This window comes from Muscardinus avellanarius (assembly GCF_963383645.1).
Source record: "Muscardinus avellanarius genome assembly, chromosome: 11".
NCBI lineage: Eukaryota > Metazoa > Chordata > Mammalia > Rodentia > Gliridae > Muscardinus > Muscardinus avellanarius.
This window is the reverse complement of record NC_137797.1, coordinates 43838154-43850269: the sequence shown is the minus strand read 5'-3', so window position 1 is coordinate 43850269 and position 12116 is coordinate 43838154.

The window sequence follows — 12116 nt, the reverse complement described above, 5'->3', positions numbered from 1 at the left end:
CTATATTCTTAGTTTGAGGCTAGGCATTCTTTATTAATTTTCTAGTTATATACTGTTCTACAGTTGTTAGAAAGCATTTACCAGTGTTTTTCTAATGCCTAACACAGTGCCTAAATCATGGTGGAGGCCTAATAAATATCTGTTTACTGAATTAATATGAAATATAGCATAAACTCTAATAAATGTTAACTTGAAGTTGTAATTGTTAAGGAAGTTCTTAAGGAAATGGTGTTTGAACTGGCTGTAGACAAAGGGATGAACATAGGTGAATGGAAGAAAAAGAAAACTTTCCTGAGAGTGTAAAATAACACACACACACACACACACACACACACACACACACACAACTAAAGTGAACAATTTAATGCAATTCAAGTATATGCACAATATTCTTCTACCAATAACTCAATCTAATTCTCAAACATTTTCACCTCCTCAGTAGGAATCTCCGTATCCAGCAGTCACTCCATGCTTCTGCCACACCCCCAGCCCCTGGCAACCACCTTCCCTGTTGCGTCTCTGTTGATTTACCTCTTCTACATATTTCATATAAATTGGAATTAGATGATATGCAACCTGTGTGTCTAACTTCTTTAATCAAACAAAATGTTTTCAAAGTTTAATATTGTAATACGAATTAGTTCTTTATTCCTTTTAATAGCTGCATGTTATTATTTTATGTGCATATATACACAGCGTATTTATCCTTTTGTCCATTGATGGAACTTTGGTCTGTGCTGTAGTTTGCACCTGGAATGTTCCTCGGAAATACATGTGTTAAAGGCCCATGTGCTTGGCACTATTGGGAGGTGGTGGGACCTTAAAGGGGTGGGTCTAGTTGGAGTTTCTTGTCACTGAGTGCATGCCTTGAAGGGAGATGGATTGTAGGACCCTGATATCTCATGTTTCTTCTTTACTTTCTGGACATAAAGTAAGCATCTTTCTCTGCAATTTCTTCCCTGTTTCTCCCCATATCCAAAAGCAGTGGTGGCAATTATGGCCTGGGACATCTAAAGCCATGAGCCAAAATAAACCTTTTTTCTGTAAGTCAATGAAATCAGATATTTGTAATAGTAACACAAAGCGGATTAACAGTCTGTTTTCACATTTTGGACATTAGGAGTAGTGCTTCTATGAACACATGCATGTGTGTATTTGTTTTAGAATTGTTGGAGTATATTTTTATTACATGACATTAATTTTAGAGAAAATTATGACATAGTATTTATTTGATATCACAAGAAGAGACCATTTTCTGAATATTGTATTTTGTGTGTTAAATAATTACATTAATGAAAAATTATTTTCAAGATTAAGATTTATATTAACATATCCCATTATAATTATTTTGTAGTATATATGGGTTTATAATAGAAGTGCATGTGTTGATTTAAATTTAGTCATTATTTTTATCTTAAGATCACAAATTAAACTCCTATTTAGGTGACTCTTGACTTTAAGATACTGATTAATTTTATTGTCAACCCTGATTCTATCATCGCATTTTTATTTATTCTCAATCTTGTCATTTTTCATCATACTTAGCAAAATATGATTGTTAAGTCTAAACATAGAAAAATTTATTCTATTCTTTTTTATTACTTTATTCAATGAGATTTTCTGTTTTCTATTATGTTCTTGCCCTGCATCTACTCTGAAACAACAGGCCTTTATCATGTTGCTAAAAGTCATTTCATTTAAATTATTCAAAAAGAATAAACTTTACCTTTAAGTTCTAGTCTTTCAACTTCCTTTGTACTTCCCATGGATTGGAAGTATTTAGAAATTCTATTCTGATGATAATATATCCAGCCAAACTGAAACAAATGGATAAATTAAAGAATAAAATATTTCTTATTACATGACTTTCATTTCCCCCTCCTGATTTCCAGATTTCTTCAGAAATCACAGATTGAGTCCCTTTGAAAAACTGATAATTTTATTTAGAATGTTAACAGAATTATATTTGATCACCAGGCAAAATATTGACACAGATATTCATTGTACATTGAAGTCACCAACTCATATAGGTAATGGGGTCAATTTCAGTTCATCAGTGACCAGGTGGAGTTTCCATACAGTCAAGGAGCCGATGTGCCATGGACAACATTTGTTTTTGCTTTCTAGACACTGATTAATCATTCTTTTGCTGCTAGCATGCTCATTTTACTTTGGAGAACCAGCCATTCTGCCATTGGATTCTGTCTTGTGGTACTCTTTGGCTAAGAGGGTATAGCTCAGTGAGAGAGCCTGTCCTTTGCATGTGCAAGGCCCTCCAATACCAAGAAAATAAATAACCTTGCTTTAAATGTCATAGTTGATGGGTAGGGATGTGAACCAAGTTCCCTGAATCACATTGCTTTTCCAGGAATATAATCCTTGAGCAGAATAACAAATCTGGAATTGATCTTGGAAGGCCCTCGAGTAATTGCCCATAAGTTGCTAGCTCTTGGACCACAAGACTGCATTGATTTAGGTTTTCCCGCAGCTCTGTGTGCACCTTTGCCAGTCTCCTTCCAAGGGTTTTACTTACATTTGGAGGGACTATCTCAAACCTTAATGCTGTTTTGTCCAAAAATAGTCTGAGAGAAAGTAGAATCCATCAAAATTAAGAGAACTTCGAGAAAACAGAATAAATCTGTATCTGAAAAGGAGGTTCATAAGAAAACATGAAGGATAAAACTGGCTAGCAACCACATGTATTAGATTGGTTCATATGACTTATAGAAGCACTCAAAACTTAGAGTCAGTCACTAAACCAGAATGTTTTGGTGAGGGTGGCAGGCTCTAAAACTTCAATGCTTTCATTTATCTCTATAATACATATATGCATATGTATGTATTTGTGTATATGTATATATATTAACATATAAATATATTGCATTGAATATAAATATGTCTGAATGATTCTCAGAATTCTCTTTCTTGTTGGGGGCGTGGTGGTGCATACTTGTAATCCCAGCATTTGGGAGGCGGATACCGGAGGATCACGGTTCGTGGACAGCTTCAGTTACTTTGGCCCTCTTCGCAACTCATTGAGACCCTGTTTCAAAAATAAAAAGACTAAAAAAACCAAAATAGGGCTGGTGGTGTAGCTCAGAGGAACAGTGCCCCTGAGTTCTATACCCAGTACAGAAAAAAAAAAAAAAAAAGCTTTTTCTTGCTCTTCCTCTTATACCATACTACAAAACCTGTTATGGTGATACAGCAAAACTGTACCAGTGTGAGATGTAGCCACAGGTTCTTGTTTTTATCTATTTGTAGAAAAGAATAGCCAAAAACTCTACTGCTGTAAATTTAAATAATTTTGTTATTACAAAGGCAGAAAGATAGGACAGAAATGAAAGCAATACATGAGGGGTGTAGTGGAATAACTTGAAAATAAGTTCCTAAAGTTATTGGATACTGAACAGTTGTTATAAAGATTTTTATCCCGTAGTATCTTAGCTTAATCAATCATCTTCCGGACCTGACATAGGTATGGATCCATGGGGCAGATCTTTTCATGTGATGATTTTTTTCTGTAGGCCTGTCCAGTCTCTGGTACAGACCCAAGCCTTTTGTTATGCCCCAAAATATGTTAATTGATTATCTAAGTCAGGGATCTCTTGAAGGCTTGTGGCATCCTCCCACATCCTTGGGGAATTTTAGCTTGTCCTAGAAGTCATTTTTTATGTAAAAATTGTCTTTAGAATGCAAAGGCCCTGGGCTACCTCTATTCCGGGGATCTCTACTCTGCAGTTCCTTCTCTGCCTGAGTGCCTGCAACACCCAAGCTCTGACTACTTTCTATATTTTAAAATTAATGCTAAAGAATTTAAAGTCAATACATATTGAAATTAGTACCAAAGATATTTCCCAATGCTGGCACAAAACAAATCAGTAGCATCCAAAACATTAGGAACTAATGTTTAGAAAGGCAATTCATCAGGCCCCATCCCAGATCTGTTTCAGAGACTGTAGAGGTGGGACCCAAGTCTCTCTCTTTCTGCAAACTCTTCAGATAATATTGAGGTGCAAGATTATTAAAAAATTATTGATCTAGGATCCTGCCAGGGCTTGTCAGATACGAGCCTAAGCTTTCAGAAAAGATGATGTATCTGTGTTTAGGAAGACTTATTCCAGAATAAATCCAGCTTGTTTTGCTCAAGGATTACATTCCTGGATAAGCAATGTGCTTCAGAAAACTTGGTTTGCATTACTCATCAGTCCCTTCTTAGGTGAGGCGAAACTGGAGGCATACCCTAGCACCTCTCAATACCTCCTATCTGTGATGAATTTCTCAGTTTTTTGGGAAGAGGTGACCTAAAAGTTTAGTAAGACATTCTGTTTTCTTTGCTGCGGTCTGACATTGAACTGTATTTCCACCAAACTCTACACCATGCAAATTAAAAGAGAAATAAATAAAGCAACACCACAGCAATGGAGATCTTTATTTGATATATTAAACCAGGAAAATAACAACAAGTAGAAGGGCTTGAATTCAAAGGGGATGACTGGGTTAGAGCCAATAAAAACAACTGATGTGTGGTAAGCAGAGACAGAAAGAAAAAAGAGAAAAAACAAAAACACAGTCTTTGGGAGGGACAGTGGCAAAGCAGTTTGGAAAATGAGAGAGTCCTCAATAGCACAGGCTACTTTTCTCCTTAATGATCCTGAAATGGCCCATTAGTGAAACTCACCTGTGATTAAAAACCAACAACAGCCAACAACTAAAACGAGACTGTTTTAAACTTTTCTCCTTGATCATGGTTTTAAAATGTTAATGAGGATCTTGCTGCAAACCAGTGAGTTTGGGGAATTCAAGATCTCCTTAAGTGTGAATCCCGAATTTCAAAAGAAGAAGAGATTATTTTTCTTATTCCAAAAGTATGCTGACTTTGCTGTCACTTAAATGGGCACTGTTAATGAAGGGGTCCTAGCTCTGTCTGGAAGGGAATTACCTTGACTAACAGAGATTAGCTGTGTAATCAGCACTGGGCACTGAGCTTTGCTGGCATATGGATTAAATATTTTTTTGATTCTAGTGCTGGCCCTCTTCACTGCAGATCAGGCATATTTTATTATTTTCAACTAAAAGTTGTAGGCTGAATAAATAATGCTGAAAATAAATAATTAGCAGATAGTAATTTTAGTCCTGACCATTTGGCTTAGAACAGTCTTTTAATGAAGGGTTTATACTTATATTGAAACAAACAAGGTTGTCCCTTGACCATAACAGTACTTGAATGGGCAGTGAAGTGATTACTTTCAACTCCAAGCCTCATTTTTTTTTTTTTTTTCAGTACTGGGGATGGAATCCAGGGACATTCTACCTCCCAGCTATACATCCAGTCCTATTTGTTTTTATTCTTTATTTTGAAACGGGGTCTCACAGAGTTTCAAAGGGCTTCACTTAGTAGCTGAGGCTGTCCTCAAACTGGGATCTTCCTATTGCAGCCTCCCAAGTACTGGGATTAAAAGCATGTACCACGACACCCGGCTCCAAGCCTCATTCTTAAATGAGTGATGTGTGTATATATGCCTCTACCATCTTGTACTCCATTAAGATGTATGGCTACAATGCACCAGTAAAAAATAAAATCTCCAAGCCTGTATCCAGTATTGGATGGCTGAGACAGGATGATGGCAAGTTTCAGGCTAGCCTCAACAAGGTAGAAAGACTCTCAGCAACCTAGTGAGACCTTATTTTAAAAGTAAATAAGTCAATCAGTCAATCAATAAGCAAGCCTGGGTATGTAGACAGAGGTAGAATAAACAAAACCCCAAGGGGTGAATGTTTTGTCCTATGAAGACAACTGCTATGCTGTTATGCTACTGTCTTCTGATTCCTACGATTATACCATATACACTTTCAGGAATCTGTAGTAAGCACTGACCTTTTCTTTTATATATTTGAGCAAAGCTAAGGGTTTCTGTTATGGTTAAATATGTTATATATAATGCACTGAGAAATCCTAATAGAGTTTCTGATGGAGGGCTTTCCAAATTATCATCTCCAGTAAGTTGAAGCACTTAAATTACATCATAGCCTCTCCTAATTATCACTCTATATTAAAACATCTTAGTTTTAATATAAAGTGCGGTCATGGCTTACTGAGATGTCATCATTAATCAAATCTTTTTTCCCTTCATTTCATCTCCACATCCTTTCCAAACTGTACACTGTAATTTTTAGATTGCCAAGTATGACCTATCAAACTGAGAACTTGGGAGTGGTATTTAACAATCTTTTTATATATCAATAGAATTATCTAATGCCTAAAAAACTGGTTGCTTTTCTATTAACATTTTCATGGTATTTGGGAACTTAGAAGGGTGATAAGTTGAAATGCATTGTTACGTGTCAAGCTGGTCTCATATATCAAATGATTTTTAGAGGACAGAGAGTGAGGAGAAAGATTGTTAGGAAATATAAGATAGAATTTCAAAGGCAGGAAGAAGCCTAATGGCAGAATTATTAAGAATAAATTAGTAGAAATCCATGGATAATTGCAAGACATACTAATGGGGAAGCGAACTTGATATTCATTGAAAGGAGTTAAGAGTGACGATGTAAAAATAGAAGCAGACCCTCTGGAAGCACAGGCCATAGTTTTATGATGTATTACACTGCAATATATCATCAAATGTATTCATCTTTATTTTCAGGCTAATTAGCCAGCCTGTATATATGATCCATATGCAAATAAGCATTTCAAAATTGGGGTAGTATTAATATTGGGTTCATATTTTCAGATAGTTTCTGGCATGTGTTATTTGATTCTCTTTTGAACTAATCATTCAAGACTATCCAGAGAGTTTTGATCCAGTGCAAACACGAATGAAATATAAAGCCACATGAATATTTTCTGGCAAGCACTGTGATCAGCCTCACTCTTGAGTGGTGCCAAACTGGACACCATAGGAGCTCAGGCTTCTTTTTCCCTATGACTCTCTGCACATAGTAGGCTTCGAATGCCACTGATGGGCAAAATAGATTTCTCTATTTAGTTCCTGAGTTAATTAATTCTGTGTGTGTGTGTGTGTGTGTGTGTGTGTGTGTGTTACTGAAAATTGAATTCAGAGACATTCTACCTCTGAGCTACGACCTCAACCCTAATTCTATTTTTTAAGAAAGGATTTTCACTACATCAAGGAGGACTTCGATAAGTTTCTGAGGCTGACTGCAAAGCGGTGATCCTTCTGTCTGTCTCCCAGGTACTGGGATTACAGGCATATGCTACCATGTCTGGCTCATTTTTACTTTTTATTACCTGTTATTCCTCTATCTTCTCCTGTTACAGGTCAGTCTGAAGAGGAAAAGAATGATTTGCATATCAATAAGAAGATATGTAAAAAGTCACTTGAAATAAATAATGTAGGTCTGGCACTTTATATTTCAGCTAATTTCTGAACATCTTTGTCAGCGTTAAACTATGAAGAGAGTTTTCCAGGGACAACTTAAATCCCACAGTTCAGAGAGAGCAGTCGACTTTCTCCATATATGTTAAGAATTCTGGCTTACTGACAAACTGAATAATTATACCTATATAGCTAGCATATTACCTACTACTGCTACTATCAAATGGCAACAATTCCTTTTGGTTTTAATTTGTTCATTCTTTTGTTCATGCTATTATGCTCCTCCTATCTTTCAGGTAGATATTAACACTTATTTACTATATGTACTTTGGTGATCAGTTTATGAAAGAATCTTGTGGGAGTTCAGGTGTTGGGGAAGAAATAACACTCACGGGATGTAAATGGAATAGGGAGAGCAAGGAAGCTTTAACACTTACCTAAATGGAGCCGTCTATTTTAGATTTCCCTGGATTGCTGTGGCTTCTTTAAGATGCACAGTCATTTTATACTTTTATTGAATATTCTGTGACAGAGTAATAAGTCCTGTTCTTTGCAAGAGATGCTTTGTTTAAATTAAATACCCTGGGGGGGGGGAAATCTAAGAGGAAATGCTGCTGAGTGTACTTAATATAAAGCGCTTCTTTTTCTCTTCTTTAAAGTTTCCTTGACAGCGTTTCTTGTTGGTTTTCCAGGGTTCTTTTAGTGCATCTGTCAAAACTGCACTGTGATCTTCCTACTGCAGAGAAAAATGGGACCCTCACCATAGGCTTCCTTGGCTAAGCATTTTCTCCTTTGCAAAAGGTCTTAGCATTGCCTGATGTGTAATTAAATGGTCACTTCACCTTTATGATATGGTTTTGGGCTGTTGTTTGGATTATTTTCCTAGTTTACATACTGTAGCATTTATGGTCATCATATGCTTGTTATTGAAGATAGCTCTTAAAACACAGCTGGTGGAGAAAAGTAACTCTAGTCTCTCATTTATCTCATTTTAGCTCTCCAAGGTAAATTCACCCAGATAAATGTTTTTCTAAGCATCTCTCAGCTGTTTGGAAATTACTTTGTATGTTGCTCCAGCAAAAGGAAGAGGACTAGTAGTACTAAAATCTCAGTACTTGGGAGGCTGAGACAGGAGGATCACAGGTTCCAAGCTAACCTTAACAATTAGGCAGACATTCAGCAACCTAGCAAGATCCTTTTTCAAAAAAAAAAAATAAGCTGGGTATGGTGGCACATGCTTGTAATTCCAGTATGTGGGAGGCTTAGACAGGAAGATTACAGGTTCGCGGCCAGCCTCAGCAAATTAGTGAAGCCATCTGCAACTTATTGAGACCCATTTTCAAAAAATATATATGTATATATGGCTGGGGGTGTATCTTGGAGGTAGAATACCCCTGGATTCAATCTACAGTACTACAAATATACATACATACATACATGCATGAAATAGGGCTGCAAGTACAGCTGGGTGGTAGAAAGCCCCTGGGTTCAATCTGTAGTACAAAATCAAACAAACAAAATAGGAAGAGCCCTATATCTATAGCAGTTGACCTTATTACAACCAGCCTCTGGCCATCGAAATCCTTCAGAGATAAGAGACAGTAAGCCATTGAATTAAAAACTGAGGTGTGATTAAATAAATATACATAGAAAGTAGACTTTATTATGAGAGGATAGGGCAAGGGAGAATGCTAGGGATTTCTTTTGATGAATAGAAAATACATATAAGGAAAATAGAAATTTAGTCATTTAAATAATCTTAAATCTCAAGTTGAATTTTCTGTAACATTAGTGTCAGGGAAATTCCAAACCCCATTTCACGAGAATCTGAGATATTTATTGTATAAAATGCAAAGATACCATTATTAGAGAAAGAATTACAGAAATAAAACTTTTAGAATGTAGATGCTTCCAGGCATGGTTCATTACACTGCTATACAAATGATATAATTTCTAATGAGCAGTTTTTTAATTTTTTTATTGATGCATTATAGTTATACATCTTAATGGGATAAAATATAGTGGAAATACATGCACACGTCACCCAATCAGCCCTTACCCAATTTGTGCCCTGTTCCCTCCCCTCCCTCCTTCCAATGTTTGGCCTAGTTGTTCCGGTTTGGGGGAACAGTTCCTGGGGACCTCTGTTAGGGTCCCAGAAACTGTCCCCTTAACTGCAGGTCATTGTCCCCTTAGGATAGATATACACTACTTCAAACTCTTACTGAAGACTTAAATAAGTTCATTATTACAAAGATAAAAATACAGGTTGTACTGTTATGGTACCATTATAAAGAGAGAAAGCTACAGCTTAGAGTAAAGCACTAAGCCACAGAGTGACATAGTGGGATGATCTGAAACAAAGTCACCAGAGTTCAAAATATAAAACAGCTTTTTATAGATACAAAGTCCCCCATCTTGCTCTACCACTTAATCCAGTGACCTAGGTGTAAGTCTGCTCCTTAGCTCCATGCAGACCTCTTTTGTTATACTTAAATTTCTGCCCTGGAAAGAAACCTTCCTGCCTAACTGCAGGTTTAAGCCTAGGTTTCTTTGTTAAGACCAGAATGATTTACAAGGTCAAGGGCCCTGTGGTATCTGCTCCCCTTTCACAAAGGTCTGTACCCTCCTCCCATACTCTTAGAAAATTCTTAGCCTCTTGCTAGATACCATGTATTATGCAAACCTGCTTTTAGAATGTGAAAGTCCTAGGTCCCAACTCCTCTATCCACTTGCTAATTACTTTTAATAAGGTACTTTGCATTATAACAGCTACCTGAGTGCCTGGCAGTAACCAGGCCCTCACTGCTTTTCTTTTTTACAGATCTGAACTCTATTTTCTATAAACCAATTTTTGATATATATTAATAACCAAAACTTCTTTTACAAATCTTTTTAGGCCATTTCCTAATACTGGTACATTAGTGATTGACTTTGATATGTTTAAGTATATCATGTGCTGTAGAGAGTTTCCCTCTTCCCCCTTCCCATCCCCTCAGATAGGTCGCCTTATTTGCTCTTCTATAGAGTCTCCTTCTTCATCTAGAGTTTTAAAGTTTAATAAGAAACAGGGAAATCGGTTTTATGGGAGAAGAGTCCATGCCATCCCATTAGAATTATGAAACTTTCCATTTGCATTTGTTCAAAAGTTGTTTTGTCTTGTTTTGTTTGCCTGTTTTTTGTCAGAAGTGTGGAAAATTGGCAGTGTCTTCCCAGGGACAAAGAGTATGTGATTGCTAACAGCCTTTGTTTCAGTGACCTCATGTAAAAATTAACACTTCTGTTAGGGAAGTCTGGAGTAAATCAGGGCATTTGCAAGAATCCAGGTTGGTGTCTGATGGCTTCCACCAGAAAAGATTAAGGGGAGAAGAAAAATCACACATTTCTTTTCATTCTTAACATTTTGCTTTTCATCCTATCTGCATTAAAGGGAGTAAACTTTGGTTTTATCAATTCCAGAAACATATCTGAAAGATTTTCTTATTTTACTTATAAACAATTTATTAGTAAGCCACAATCAACTCATGTAAAAGTCAGAATACTTTAAAAATTATGTAGCTCCTTTCCTTGATTTTGTAGTCACGTGTATTTCATCACAATTTTATAATATTTGTTGTGCTCATTGTTGGCAGTTTTCAGTCGATCCCATTCTGAGCAAATCTAATGTACTGCATTCTGTTTTATTTTGGCTTTGCAAATTTCTTAAAATGCAAAGCGGGCATTGCCAGTAACTCAGGAGAGCTCCATCACAGGAGGTCTGATCTTGTAATGGAGGATCAGAGCTAGTGCAACTGATCCATTTCAAAGCTTTTTGTTGCTGTTGAAGAAACAGGCACAGAAAGGCCTCTGTACAACAGATTTATCTGGGAATTATCTACAAGACTAGTAGGGACTTTTTAAGATTTTTGGTATTATCTTGTTCATGCATTTTCTTTTTCCTTTTTGTCTGAACTTGGTATAACTGTGACATATTTTACTCGTCCTGAAAATACACAAATTCATAATGAAAATTTTAATCTGTAGCTCCTGAGAGAAAAAAATTTAAAATAAAAATGTGTTTATTACCAGCTATTTGAGAGCATATTACCAACAAGTTTTTAAAAATTCTTATTTCTTTTAAGTTTGTGAACTCTTCGGTTGATTAAAAATATGGCTATTGGATAAATAAAAAGTGAAATTTTATTTTATTTTTTAAAAAATTGTATTGGGCCGGGCGTAATAGCGCACGCTTGTAATCCCAGCGCTTGGGAGGCAGAGACAGGAGGATCGCACTGGTTCAGAGCTAGCCTCGCTGGCTTAAGAGACCCTGTTTCCACATAAAAATGTTAAAAAATAGGTCTGGGAGTGTATCCCGGAGGTAGAAGGGCTTCCAGGAACCCCAGTACCACCAAAATAAATAAATTAATAAATAAATAAATTAATTAAATAAATAAAAATAAAAATTGTATTGGTGCATTGTGGTCATACATTTAATGGGATAAAAAACTTGTGTAGACATACATGCACACATCACCCAATTAGCCCATACTTCATCCCTACTCCATTCCCTCCCCAAGCACATGATGTACTTAAACATATCAAAGTAAATCACTAAACCAAGCATGAAAAGAGGGGATGGGGAGAAAGTGAAATTTTAGGTGTCAAACTTAATAATGCATTTTTTTCTATTTTCACTCAGCCCCTTAACCCCTGAATCTTGTATTTTATGAAAGCATTGTGGGAGGAATAAGAAACCATGCTTTGTGAAAACATTTAGCCAACTTAATTAAAAAC